The following is a 14,970-nucleotide window of genomic DNA, read 5'->3' as shown; positions in this document are numbered from 1 at the left end:
AAGCTTGCCGAGAACTTAGGGGTACCACCCATCATCTTTTGGGTATAAAAGAGGTGAGCCAGAACGCCCTCATTGCAGGAGCCCTCCCAGCCAACACATGGTATTCTTCCAGTCATGTAAGGGTCCCTTGCCCGCCAGTGGCCACTTTTGGCCCTGGCATCTTTCTAACTGAGCTTTACTTCCAAATTCCTACAATAAACCTTTTATTTATCAATCTAGGTTTTCAGGCCTGTAAATTCATTTTACAGGGGACACTGCACCTCATGGGATTATCTATGTGCCGAGAAATGGGGTTCCCCCTTTCCTTTCCCTCATTAATTATGTTCTTACAATTCCAAGGGACAAAGAAAAAGAAAAATAATTGGTAATTCTGTTTATGTAAATTTCATGTGCACTTGGACAGGATATCTATTTATATGTAGGACTATCTCCAGAACTGGAAAGATAAAAGAAAGAACATTCTATGTCCAATTTCCTTTGCCTTTATTCTTAAGAGTTACAAAACAATTTTGAACAATATATTCATATTTTATAACATAATTTTAGTATATTGTAGCCAGAAGCTTAGAGAATCTAGCCTGTTATTCAAAGTGACATTGTGATTTTTAATTTTTAAAAAACCTAATGTTATCTTTTATGCCTAGAACATAACATCTTGCTTTAATTTTCATTCAGTTTAAATATTCCATTAAATACATCCATGAAAACCCATTATATATTGCTTCTTTCCTGTATCCTTCCCACATTTCCATGGTGAGAAGTGATCCCTCTTGCATACATTGTGACCTAGTGAGTTCCCAGGATTAGAGGTGCTATGGATGATCCTTTTTCAGGGATGTTTAGAAAGAGATTCTTTTATTGTGTAGGATGTTGAATTATATAAATGATTTGTAAGATCTCTTCCAGTTATTTAAATTGATCAACAAAAAAGAACTGTGCTAAAGAATTGGGAATTTTTCTCAGGACACCGTTCTTACCTCTAGGGCATTTCCCCCTTTACCCCTACGGCAAAAGCCATTGTCCTAATTTTAAGCTTTTCACTGCTTGAATCAAGGACTAACCTGGAGGCAGAGCCCCACAAGTTCTGGTAAATGTTGATCTTAAGAGGGCCAAAGATCAGATCCTGGGAGTTGAAGACAAAAGGGGAGTTGAGGTGGTTAGGTAAGATAGTGATTTCCTGGGAAGACAGGGATGTTATACATTTAGTCCTTCCCTATCCATTGTTGCCCTTTTGTCTCCACAGATACCTCATGCCTGAGCCCCTAGTCAGAAACATGAAGTTGAGATATAAACTTCCTGAGTAAATGCTGGCCTTATATCTACTTATAAAAAGTTGCTGGGGGACTGAGTGGGAGTGGTGGAAATTACCAGTCTTTCTTTATTCCCCTCTTCCATCTCATTCCCTTCCCTGTTTCAGAGCATTTTTAGTGAGCACAAAAAAGGATCAAGATCAAGTAAGAGGCATGTTCCAAGCCTGAGGCCCTTGGCATTCTCTGCCCTGGAGGACTCAGCTATGGAAAGAAAAAGGGAAGAGGAAAGAAAATGAGCTTTTATATATAGTGCTTTTTATGTGCTAGACATTGTGTGCTAAGTAATTTACAAATATTATTTCATTTAATCCCTTTTCTTTCCCTGTTCCCCAAAACAATTCTATTGCCCTGGAGGATCAGTAGAATAAAGATGCTGGGCTGCTTTTCTGGTAGCAGTGAGACAGATATTGTGGGAGCTCAGCCAGTTTATGGTTGCCAGGGCAACCTCCCTTTTGCTAAACAGATCCCTAGCTAGGAGGGCAGTTCTGGGGCCAGATGGGGGCAGTTGGTTTTTCCAGGTCCGCCTAGCTTGCTAACCTCCTCTTACATGTGAAGAGCTAAGGAGACTTCAGTTGTCACCTTTTCTTTGGAATGGACTAGAGACGGAAAGGAGTGTATACAGTGTTCATTCCTACCTTGGTGACTAAAATGAGAGACCACTCCTTAACCCCATTTCTTATTCTGTGAAAAATAGAACAGTGCAGTTTAAGAACTTGAAAGCAGGGTGTGTTTTGGTCAGATAGTGAATTCCTCAATTTAACCAAGCTGCTTGGATCACAGATTAAAGGATGTTTCACCTGTAGCAAGGTTTTATTATAGGGGTTAGGGACTTTATTAAAATAGCCAAAACTACTCCCACCCCACTCAAAAACAAAAACAACCATCCAGACCCATCCAGACCCTATGAGGCACAAGTTTTCTTATTCTTTGGTCACTCAGAATCAGGGGAAATTCTAATTCTTTGAACTTGCTGACATTTAAAACATAGCAATGTTAGAAAGATAGTATAGATTCTGTTTTTAAAGAAAGTGTGATTTTTTTTTTCCAAATTAAACGTAGATCCCAGGAAAGAACCTCTCTATTACCTTGAGTGAAATAAATTATTTCTTTACCCTGCAGTACAGAACTGTGTTACCTTTATTGGATGTGGTAAGTGAAAATGGTTTGAAAATCATAGTGTGCCAGAGCTTAAAAAACCCCAGAGATACTAGCCCCTTCATTTTATATAGGAAGAAACTGAAACCCAGGAAAGTGAAATGACTTGTCTAGGGTCACACATTTAGTTCATGGCCAGATTGAGATGAGCTCCTAAAGCTACTGGCTCCTTTTTAGTCCTGTGTTCTTTGCATCACACCTAGAGGGTGCTGATAAATTTTTAACACTTGACTCAACCTTATAGTAATTTATATATATATTTTTTAAAGTCCAAAAACAAGTGCAGTATCTAATACTTATACACTTTCTAAGTCCAAGAGAAAAAGTGGGTTTGGAGGTGTCTTCTCATATTTTTTTATTCAGATCTTTTTTGAACTTTTTAATTTTGTTCTATTCACTTTAATTTTTGTTATTGTTGTGTGGTTCTTTCCATGTGCAATGTTATAGTTACCATATGTATGATTTTCTTAGTTCTATTTATTTCACTGCATTAATTCATATGGATCTTTCCATGCTTCTCTATATGACTTATATAATTTCTTATAATACAGATAATCCATTCCCTTCATGTATCAATAATTATTTGTTTATTTGCTATGCAGAGTGGCACCTATCTTGTTCCAATTCTTTGCTAATAGAAAAAGTTCTTAATGTTTTGGTGTGTACAGGAGTTTTCTTCTTAATAGTATCTTCCTTGCTTGCAGTATAAGCCTAGGAATGAAGGCCCTAGTTCAAAGGGTATGGATATTTATTTATTTGCTTAATTTAGAATTTGCTTTCCAAAATGACTGTACTATCTAATACCGCTGTCAGTAATATGTGTACCTATCATTTCACAATTCCTTTTTCTGTTATTTTTGCTAAATTTCTGGGCATGAGATAAAATGTCAGTGTTGTTTTGATTTGCATTTCTCTTATTATTAATGATTTAGGCAGAGATGTCAAACAATCTGTCTGAGCTGCATGAGGCCCACAGCATTCCAGAGTGCAGCCTGAACCAGATTAAAATGTTTTTGGAAAATATTTAACAAAATAAGATCCCAAGATCCATTGCTAATTGAAACATTATTCCATTCCTACTTGTGTTTTCTGGTAGGTATAGAACAGTTTTATTTTATTTGAATTTCCTTTTATTTGAAAATATTTCTCTTATATGTTCTTTCAACACTTGTTTCTGATGTAAATTAAGACAACTCTGAGGTATACCTCTCAGATTGGCTAAGATAGGAAAATATAATAATAAATATTGGAGGAGATGTGGGGAAAACTGGGACACTAACACATTGTTGATGGAGTTGTGAATTGATCCATCCATTCTGGAGAAAAAGCTGGAGCTATGCCCAAAGGACAAACTGTGCATACCTTTGATCCAACAGTGTCTCTACTGAACCTGTATCTCAAAATGTTCATAAAAAATGGAAAAGTGTGCAAAAATATTTGTGGCACCCCTTTTTGTGGTGGCAAGGAACAGGAAGCTGAGTTCATCAGTTGGGGAATGGGTGAATAAGTTATGTTATATGAATGTTATGGAATATTATTCTTCTATAAGAAACTATCAGCAGAAGGATTTCAGAGAGGCTTGGAGAGATTTACGTGAACTGATGCTGAGTGAAGTGAATAGAACCAGGAGCTCATTGTACATGGCAATGAGAGCATGTGATAATCAACTGTGATAGATGTGGTTCTTTTCACCGATGAGGTGATTTAGACAAATTCCAATAGACTTATGATGGAGAGAGCCATCTGCATCCAGAGAAAGAAGTATAGGTACTGAATATGGATCACAACATAGTTGTTGATGTTTGCTTGCTCTTTGTCATTTTTTTCCTCCTTTTTGATTTGATTTTTCTTGTGTAGCATGATAAATGTGGAAATAGGTGTAGAAAAATTGCACATGTTTGATCTATATTGGATTACTTGGTGTCTAAGGGAGGGACAGATAAAAATATGGAATACAAGCTTTTGCAAGGGTGAATATTGAAAATGACCTTTCCATGTATTTTGAAAAATAAAAAAGCTATTATAAAATCATAACTGTAGTCAATAAAAAATAACTTGTTTCTGAATTGAAATGTTAAATTTAAACATTTGTGTCTTGGAATTTTCAGGGTTTTTTTGAGGCAATTTATGAATTTTTAAATTTTAAATTTTGTTAAATTTCATTTTCTATTTTCAGGAGTTCTAGGCACTTTTGTATTATTTCTTTTTGGTGTTTAGTTTTTTTTTTCTTTTTCTTTTTTCTTTTTGAACTTTCATGTTCTTAAGATTTATCTCTGTGCATCCTGTCTGAGAGAGGTATATTTACTTGGATAGAAAACAAATTTTCTTTTATTGTTATTATTCTTGTTTTGCTCCTGGATTGTTTTTCACTTCTGTGTATGTTCTCAATCATTTTCTCTTTATTTCTTTGGTTAAGACTTGACATTGCATTACAATTTTTTTTAAAATCTGCCAATTATTTTTGCTGTGCAGGTCATAAATTTTGTTCTCATATTTCTCATTCATCTTTTTAAACTACTTAGGGACAATGTGTTGTGTTTCATGTTCTCAAATTTCACAATGTAGTCCTCTTTCTCATCAACTGTTAGATTATTTTCCTTTATATTGCAGCATTTATTCTTAAATGCCTAAACTTATTTACTAGACCTAGAGGCCACATTTCCTTCTACTCTTAATATTCTATTATCTGCATATGTTTAAGGATTTTACTTTTCTTCCTCCCTGCGATCTTTGATAATTTCTTATCGATTTTTCACTTTCCCCGTTGCTTACTTTCTCTTTCCCTTCTGATGCTGGTTTTCCTAGAGTTCTCAATCTGAATCTCTAAAGTGAATATTTTTTAGTTTAGAACTACCCCTAGTTGGATGTTGAGTTCTTTAGGCTTAGTGCTGTCACCCTAGAATTCCACACCATCCTCTATTTCCCACCCTTAACCCCACCATTTTCCTGGACTGCCTCATTCTCCAATTCTCTATCCCTCCAATTTCCTGAAGAAATATTTTCAATAGAGAATGTTTGCCATTATGATTCTGGTCACTGAACCACCAATGAACTTTTGCAATAGCTACCCAGATCTCCACAGAACTTGAAGCAGGGATGGATAGGGAATGAAATTTTGTACTAAACTCTTGTACTGAATCCTTGGATTATTAGTAAACCAACCCCACAGCCAATATCATGCTTGACAATAATGGGAGAAGGGGTGCTGTGGAGAACTAAATGCAGGGATCAGTTCACTGTTGTTTTTGAGAAGCCTTTTGTATCCTAGATCATGAAGAGTTGAAGTTTCATTCTATTTTTTTTGACACAGTTTATGTTTTGGAGAGATTTGAGAGGTAGAGATAATGTCTACTCCTCCATCATGTGACTTGGAAGACAGTAAATCTGCATTATTTACATTTTCTTCATCACTTTCTTAAGCCTAGACAATCAACAGTATAATAAATTAAGCCCTGATTTGTGGTGTTTATCAATTTCTGAGGTAGAAATGCTTACATAGAAAATTTAATAGCTCCCATCGGAGCTGGATCCAGAGCAATCTCTCACTTGGTATTTTTTATTTTTTTTTTATTTATGCTAGAGTCATATGTCTCCATTGTTTTTTTTAATGTAGTAGCTGAAACCTTTTAAGTTTGATAATGACTTGAATTCTCCAAAGTACATAGTGTAACAGTCAGCAGTGTGTAAAACCTCTTTGGAAATACATTTCTAAAGAAGTTGCTACTTTGGGAAAATGGATGATTATGAAACTTTTCAGTTACCTAATGCTGTCATAGATTTTATACAGTTTTATTTGTCAGATTTAGTGTTTAAGCTCTAACCTATTATTATGATTATTTCATAAAAGGTTTTCTTTTTGGTTGTCCTCTTAAAATAATTTTAAATGATTTTCTGAAAAAACTTATCTTCACCTCAAATTTTCTATATGCCCAGTGTTTCCAAAACTCTGCATCTTTATTAGGGATTAGCTTCTATTGTAATGTATTATATTAGAATCATAAGCCGGAACAGGGTTAAGAGAGGCAGCTTTTTAGTCACGAAGAACTAACTCAGTTTGTCTTTCCTGTGGCACACTGCCTGTGTGACCCAGAGCCATTATTTGGTAACTAATTTCAAATTGATAAGAATTGTAGAACTGTACTGGTAGAGTAAGTGTCTTGATTGTGAATTGCCTAAACTATTGAAATCAGGTTCAGACACTTTGGAGTCATAGCATATTAAAGTCAGAAAAGACCTTAAAGATCTCTTCTTTGTTTTATATATGGGTGATGAAACTTAAGGTTTTGAAAAAGGATTATGATGCTATTTGGTTACAGGAAAAATCCTGCTTTACTAGATGACAGTTGAATAATACCAAGAGTCTAATTCTGATCTGAGAAATTGAGGGAAAGTGTATATTAAATGGTTTTAGGAGAAAAATACATATTATCAGTCATCTATGGGGCATGAACCACCAGGAGATTTAAAAACTTATTTTAATCCTTGAAATTTTCTTCTACTAAACATTGTTTTATTGTAGAAAATAAAGAAAAAAATTTGAAAATTTAACATGTTCTAAATCTTAAAATATGCTACTATTTGGCCTTAGAAATGTTTTCTTAAGAGAATACTATATCTATATCTATATCTATATCTATATCTATATATATATGTATATATATATATATATATATATATATATATATATATATATATATCCAAGAGGATTATTACGGATAGGCGCCCTATCCGTATTTAAAAAATCTCTGTGCCTTTTCCATACATGACACCAAATATATGTTTTGGAGAACTGACACCATACCAGAGCTATGTCATCCTCTGGAGACAGTGACTACCTACCTAAAGCTTATGTGTGAATTATTATAAGACATGGAAACAGACAAATAAATATAAAATAATTTAAAAAGATAAGAGGAGAAAAGAGATAGGACCCAAGCTGGCCCATGAAAGAATGAAGATAAGAACAGTACTGACTTAAGATTTAGTGTGTTATCCCTGACATGTCTCAGAATTCCTAAGGTATGCCCATTGTTTAAAGACTTCTTTGGCTTTGCCCTGTAACTAAGCCTTATTTACATCATCAAACAACTATATAATTCAAAAGATCATAAATTTAGAACTTTGAAGGTGGCTTATAGGTCATCTAGTTCAATTCATTTGTTCTACAAATGAGAAGACCCAAGGTTAACATGACTGGCCCAACATCATACTGGTAGTAAATGAGAGAGTTGGGATTTTAACCTAGTGCCTCAGCCTCCAAATCCATTGCTTTTTCCATTTTATTAAGCTGTTAGATTCTTAAAGGAAGGAGGGGAATTGGAAAAACCTGAAAGGTGACCTTTATACTTAGACTTTTAGGGCATGGCCTTAAATATAATCTATTCATTTGTTCATTCAACAAATATTACACTTCTCCTACATAGAGAACCCTATTCTAGACACTGTAGGAGATACAGAATTGAAATAAAATGCAGTTCCTGACCCCTTGGAGTTTACTGTTTCCATGTTATGTAAGATAAAAATACAGAAAACTATAACACTCAATGTTGTAGTTGCATGATAGGGAGCAAAATTATATATAATGTCTTAAGAGGAAAGATCCTTGAAATCAGAAAAGGCTTCTTTAAAAAAATAGATTTTGAGTAAAGCTTTTAAAGGCTAAGCAGATATTCATCAAGCCAAGGGATAAAGAATAATCAATTGGAAGATTATAGGATATGTTTCAAGAAACAGAGTAATCAATGCACTTTAACTAGAGTATGGAATACAGGGAAGGTAGAATTAATACTTAAGTTTATAAAGGTAAGGTGGGGGCTGTAAATACCAAGGGAGAGGAATTTGAATGTTATTTGGTGGGCACTAGAGAACCACTGAAGATTTTTGTGCAAAGACAGGATTAGTGAAGGGGTATAAATAGATTTGCAGTTTTGGGTGCAATGATTTCTTTTTATTCTATGTAATGGAAATTCTTGTTTTATTTTAAAAATATGAGGCAGTAGGAGGTTATTGCAGTAGTACAAGTGGAAGGTAATGAGATCCTATATTAGAATGGAAATAAAAAGAAGATGTAAACACTAGATAATAAGATAATAAAATTAAAACAGCTTGGGAGCTAATAGGCTATGAGAGGTTAAGGAGAGAGAAGATAGGAACACAACCCTAAAATTTCTTTTTTTAAAAAATTTTTTATTACAGCTCTTTAATTTTTCAACATTGACTCAAATTTTTCCTTCCCTTCCCTCATCTCTTCCCTTAGATGGCAAATAATCAATTATATATATTAAACATGTTAAAATATGTTAAATACAATATATGTATACATATTTATATAGTTGTCATATTGCACAAGAAAAATTAGATCAAAAGGGGGGAAATGAGAAAGAAAACAAAATGCAAGCAAACAACAAAAAAATCAAAATCCTATGTAGTGATCCACCCTCAGGTCCCATAGTTCTCTCTCTGGGTGTGAATGGTTCTTTTTAATTACAAGACCATTGGAACTGACCTGAATCATCTCATTGTTGAAAAGAGTCACATCCTTCAGAATTGATCATCATATAATCTTGTTGTTACCATATATAATGATCTCCTAGTTCTGCTCATTTCACTCGGCATCAGTTCATGTAAGTCTCTCCAGGCTTCTCTGAAACCATCCTGCTGATCGTTTCTTATAGAACAATAATATTCCATAACATTAATTTAGCATAACTTGTTCAAACATTCTCCAACTGATGGACATCCACTCAGTTTCCAGTTTCTTGCCACTACAAAAAGGGCTACCACAAACATTTTTGCACATGTGTGTCCCTTTCTCTCTTTTAAGATCTCTTTGGGATATAAGCCCAGTAGAGACACTGCTGGATCAAAGGGTATGCACAGTTTGATAGCCCTTTGAGCATAGTTCCAAATTGCTTTCCAGAATGGTTGGATCTGTTCACAATTCCACCAACAATGTATGAATGTCCCAGTTTTCCCATATCCCCTCCAACATTCGTCATTATATTTTCCTGTTATCTTAGCAATTTGAGACACAGTCCTAAAATTTCAAGCATAGAAACTGATTGAATGGATATCATTAGAAGTGGTAAAGTTTAGCATAAATTCAGGTATAGGGAAAAGTGTAAAAGGCTCAGTTCGAGACTTATCAAATATTCCAGCAAGCAATAGCTTGTAGGCACATGGAGATATACATGTCTACTACTGTGAAGACAAGTGATAGTAATAGCTCTGTGAATTAATGAGATTGCCAACAGAAATAGAGAAATGAGCACAGGCTCTTGGGAAAATACCAACATCAAGAACCTGAAGAGATGGAAAAGAGCCACTGGAGGAGACAGAAGAAGCTGTGAGGGAAGTGAGTGTTGACTAAGGAGAATGGAGTCCCTGAAGCTAACAGAGGAGGAGCATCCAGGCCTGTTTTTTGGGGACAGTATTCACTTTTTTCTGCCTCTCCAGAATCTTGCGGAAAGAGTGGGAGCAGGTGACTCCTTTATCCATATGTCAAGATGGGATTGGAGAGACAAGGATTACAGCTATGGACTGAATGAGAGTGACTACAGAAAAGAATGTGTTCTCTTTAATAATTTTATCTGCTTCTGCTTGCTTTAGCTGAATCTACAGCAATTGCTTCTTGTATGTGTGTTATGTCTCTGGGCTAACTACATGTTAGTCCCCATTAAAAGCTACTATTTGTTCTAATACTACCTCCTTACAACAGTCCTTTCTTGATTCTTTGATTAGTACATCTCCTTCCTGCTTCCAAATTATTTTGTGTGGGTATTTTCTTATCAGTATACAGATTGTAGAATATTAACTCTGAGAGCAAAAGCTGCTTCATTTTTACCTATGTAAATCCAGTGTGAATCCTTGAATTGAATCTCCTCATTCATTCATTCTTTGTACTTGTCAGTTATGTAGCAGCAGGTAAAGTTGACAGCCCACTTGCCTTCTAGGCCCTTATAATCAATACTGATAATCATGGCAGTCAGTTCTGTGTAAAGGCAGTATGTGATGCTATTGAAGTTGTACAGGAGTTGGATATCATTTCAGGAATAGTCCTTGAAATGTGGCTGTGCTGAAGAGGGTTGCATTTTGTCACTATTCGATATTTCCCAAGCTTGATAAGCATTTAGGTCCTTTGTTGTCCCTTTGAAAACTTAATATCTATGAATCTTTTTAGAAGTATTTGATTAAAACTTTTCAAATTTGTGATTACTTTATATAGTAACTGAATTTGTTCTGTGTTGTACAGTGAATTGAGCATTAGTTTTAATAAAATTATGTCTTCAGTGATCTGACTTCAGAGATGTTTTTTTTGATTTGTGGGGGTGAAAAAAAAAACATCATTGTGGTGAGGCCCTTTTAAATTAGCCAGGTTGGTTCCCTGGCAAGGTAACAACTTGGAAGGATCTATGATATTTGAAGTGAATTTTTAATTCATGTCAAAATTATTATGTTCTTTATTTTGTTATTGTATTTGTAATCATAAAACCAGCAATTCTGAATTGGCATAATTGAATGCTGCTTTTGCAAGGATTTATTAAAGAAAAACCAATTTAGCTTAATAATTAATAATTTAGTTATCTTTGGAAGGTAAATATGATAACAATGACACTTATTTGATATTTTTTTTCTGGGCAGACAAATTTGTCTACCTGAGCTCACACCTAATTCAGATATCCAGAACCTGTGTAAGATCTGGTGGTATTATCTAGTTGAATATCTCTACATGAGATCTAGTTGAATTTCTCATGTAGAGATTACATTGCATAAAAAAGCGAAAGCTAGACTGAAAACACTCTGTTCAGATTGTATTCAGATTCTACCTCCAGTGGTTCTCATTTGCCTTTCTGCTGTCTAACTCTTTGGTTAAGGTAATTATGTTACACACCTACCTGCCTGATGATCCCAGTATTCAGGAGGTGAGATACCTGTTAATTATGGCATTTTTTATTGAGCAGTAGCTTCACCCATATCTGTGTCAGGATTGCTTGGGCAAACTAGAAAGTGCCTGGTAAGAACAAAGACTTTCTTTACCCTTTTTGTATATGCTAGCTGTGTGACTTATCATTCAAGTGATTTAAACTCTGAATTTTAGCTTCCTTACTGTCAAATTGAGTTAATATTGGTTATACCTTTGTTAGAGGCTGTAGAGGGTCACAGTCAGTGGGGAAACTCTGGGTAAGGTATAAGACCTTTCAGCCCAGAGGGAACCTGCTAACAATGTCTAATTCGGCTCCCCATCTCCCCTAAGGGCTCTCAGACTTCCTGAGAAGTTAGGAAGGTGACAACCTGTGTTGAGATTGAAGCAAAGTGATACCAGGTGGCAAACTACATACAATAGCAAGTTGTTTATGTGGTCCCCCTTGAGCATGTTGTTTTTGTTGCATTATAAGAAGGGGAAAGCCCTTGAAATAAATTCCACCATACTGGGAGTCCTTCCTTATCACTTTTCCAGTAGGAAGGTATATTTTAATCACCCTGGCGTGGGGGCTCTAGAAAGCAATGATATGTTTTGTCACCCCAACTTGGGGCTCTAGAAAGCAGGACTCAATATTTTAATCACCTCCATTTGGGGGTTCTAGAAAGTAGGATATTTTAATCATCCCGGTGTGGGGGCTCTATAAAGCAATGGTACCTTTTGTCACCCCAACTTGGGGCTCTAGAAAGCAGGATTCAATATTTTAATCACCTCAATGTGGGGGTTCTAGAAAACAGGACACAAGAGGCCTGCTGTGAGACTTGGTTGATCTATGTGAAAACATTTTACAAACCTTAAACCACTATACAATATCAATTATTATTATCTTAGTCATGAGTTTCTTGCCTTTTAAATCTTAAAACACAAGTGGTTTCAAGAATGTAAGAGTAGGGACTCTGTGTCTTTGAAATCATAGTTTCTGAGCAGACAGGTTTCTTTTTCTTCATCTTCCCTTTTTGGGCCAAAGAATTCTAGTTCAAGGGTTAACCAAGCATGGACCTGAGCTATAGGAATGATATTATATATTCTAGTTATTGCAGGATCTGAACAGTCCTGGATTACCAAACAGGGAAGAGCTATATGCCATTTTACCCAAAAATGGAGGAAAGTATTACAAGATTGTTTTTAGCCAGATGGTCTATTTTCCCTGGAAAAAAACAATAAGGGCAGGACTTGAAAGTTTATTAGAATTTGGTATCTTTGTTAAGAAGAACATCTCAACTGATGGGGAACATCAAAAAAGCCATAATATCTCATTTCTAGAATATTTTTAAAAATAAGTAGACCATTACATATATGGTTTGCTCTGGGTTTAATCCTACCCACAAGGAAAGAAATGGGGTAAATGACTTTCAGTTATTCTCTAGCTATAAAAATTTAGGTTTCTACATTTTCAGTAAATATTTTATGAGAGTCAGTAATAGCTTTTTGTTTACTTCTTTCTTTTTGTTGTTCAATCATGTCTATCTTTTGACATAATTTGAGGGGGTTTTTTTTTTGTTTGTTTTTTTGTTTTTTGTTTTGTTTTGTTTTGTTTTGTTTTGGCAAAGATACCGGAGTGGTTTGTCATTTCCTTCTCCAGCTCATTTTGTAAAATAACAAATGAAGAAATGGGGCAAAAATGGCTAAGTGACTTAACCAAAGTCAGTCAGCTAATACGTGTCTGGGGCCAATCTGAACTTAAAAAAAATGAATCTTTCTGATTCCAGGCCCAGTGCTGTATCTACTGTGCCAGTTGGTTGTCCCCCAGTCAATATTATCTACTCTGTAACATACTTGATAAGCCTTTTCCATGAAAATATATAGTGTAGGGCAGGGTACTACTTTTCATAGAAGCCTCTTCCTTTTCAGATAGCTTTAATTTTTAGGAAGTTTTATGCTGATAAAAAAAACCCTCATTTCTTCAATTTTACAGGGAAAAGATAATTTTTCTCGGTAATTTTCAATAGCAATCATTTTGAGCCTCTGAATATTTAAGAAGATCATTGGAGCAGTTGTGAGACATTTTTAAATAGAAAATGTTTGCTGAAAGCAAATGGCATAATGCTTTTAACTGTTGTTCATAGCTCTTCAACTACTTTTCAAACCTTCAAAAATTTCCTTTAAGAGAAAAGCTATTTTTGTGATCATGATAATAAGTATTGCTTTACTTTTTAACCTTGTTTTCATGGAATATTTTATCATGCTGTTTTCTACAAATATATTTTGGAAACATTTCATTTTCTTTATCATAAGGTCCATGATGTGGTTAGTGATACTTTTAGTTTTGGTCCATGAAACATGCTCCACAAGGCTTCCCAACATGTCATAATAACTAGTGAACACCTAAGGAAAGAAACAGGTAAATAATTCAGCATTGTGTTGTGTTCAGTCTGGTCATGGAATGCAGAAAGGTAACAATCTGCATAGCTTTATCCTTAGTCATTCTTCCAAGATATTTATAGGAACTGAGAACCTGGCCCAGTGTCATCATTTGTAGTTTGATCAGCCCAGGACACAAGAGGTTAGTACAGGGAAAATTCTGTTTTCAAGTTATTGGGGGATAGGAGATAATTTTCTTTCAAATATTGAATCTGCCCTTTTATGTTAATGCTGGCTTCTAATTGTTTTATTCCTGTGTAATCATCTTGTTCACTAAATCAGCCATTTCTTCTTTGCCCAAGACAAAAATTTTGGGAGGAGCATGAAAAGATACAGATTTAGCTTTTAGGGGAAAAAAGAGCCTTTGTATCTATTTGTTGTTATTGTTGTTGTAAATGTATTGATTTGATTTTTCTTCCTGTTTTATTAGTGAGTGAAGCAGTTAATTTAATTGGTTGTGCAGCCTGCCCAAGGGGGATTTAGAGGTTGGTGCTGTGTCCACTCTGAGGTATACTTTTTCCACCTCTGGATATTATGCACAGATTCTTTCCTAAGGAAATTCCTTATGGAAAGATGGCAATATTTTGTTGTTGTTATCTGGGTTTTTTTTTTTGTTTGTTTTGTTTTTTAATGGTTGTTTATTATTGTTTTCAAACACCCATTTCTCTTGGTTTCTTTGTTTTTGTGGGTTTGTTTTATTCTGTTTTGGGTTTGTTTTTTATGTAGTAGATGGCATTTATTTGTTGCATATGCATATCAATATATCTATTTGAGAGGCTTTTTATTAGATATCTGAGCCAAAATAAACTGGAAATATAAGAGGAGACTTGAAATAAGGATTTCTAGTTCTTTGTGGACCAAAAACTAAGATACTATCTTTTTGTTCCATGGTTCCATGTAAGAAAAGAGTCCTTTGGTGAGTCAGGGGTAGTCATGTGACATCAGTTTAAGGGATAAAAACTGACCTCTCAGGAAGCTTTGGGAGTCCTACTAATTAGTATTGCAAGACTGAGGTCCGAATCTTAAGCTGGAAGAAATGCACTGAAGTACCCAGGTGAGAGAAAAATAGGGCAGCCAAAATATGGTCCCATTTGGGGTGCTTTTCCAACTTCAGCACTTTCTTCATTGCCATATGTAAGGATTTGATTTAAAAAAAAAATTAAT

The 14,970-nt window shown here is 35.0% G+C and overlaps 1 protein-coding gene across 25 annotated transcripts in view; it reads left to right on the top strand.

Moving 5' to 3' along the window:
- The window catches only part of TPD52L1 (TPD52 like 1), a 139,875-nt gene that overhangs the window by 47,240 nt on the left and 77,665 nt on the right, over window positions 1-14,970 (top strand). For 3 of the 25 annotated variants that reach the window (XM_074309940.1, XM_074309930.1, XM_074309944.1), the window contains exon 1: window positions 13,862-13,948. The exons of 21 other annotated variants lie outside the window; for them this stretch is intronic. The gene's annotated coding sequence lies outside the window, so the exon portion shown is untranslated. Of the gene's footprint in view, window positions 1-13,861; window positions 13,949-14,802; window positions 14,861-14,970 lie in introns of those variants that run through there. One more of the 25 variants, XM_074309932.1, reaches the window with a different exon arrangement.

This window comes from Sminthopsis crassicaudata, chromosome 4, assembly GCF_048593235.1.
Source record: "Sminthopsis crassicaudata isolate SCR6 chromosome 4, ASM4859323v1, whole genome shotgun sequence".
In the NCBI taxonomy this organism is placed as follows: domain Eukaryota; kingdom Metazoa; phylum Chordata; class Mammalia; order Dasyuromorphia; family Dasyuridae; genus Sminthopsis; species Sminthopsis crassicaudata.
The sequence above is the reverse complement of the archived record's forward strand: the minus strand, read 5'-3'. Positions and strand labels throughout refer to the sequence as shown.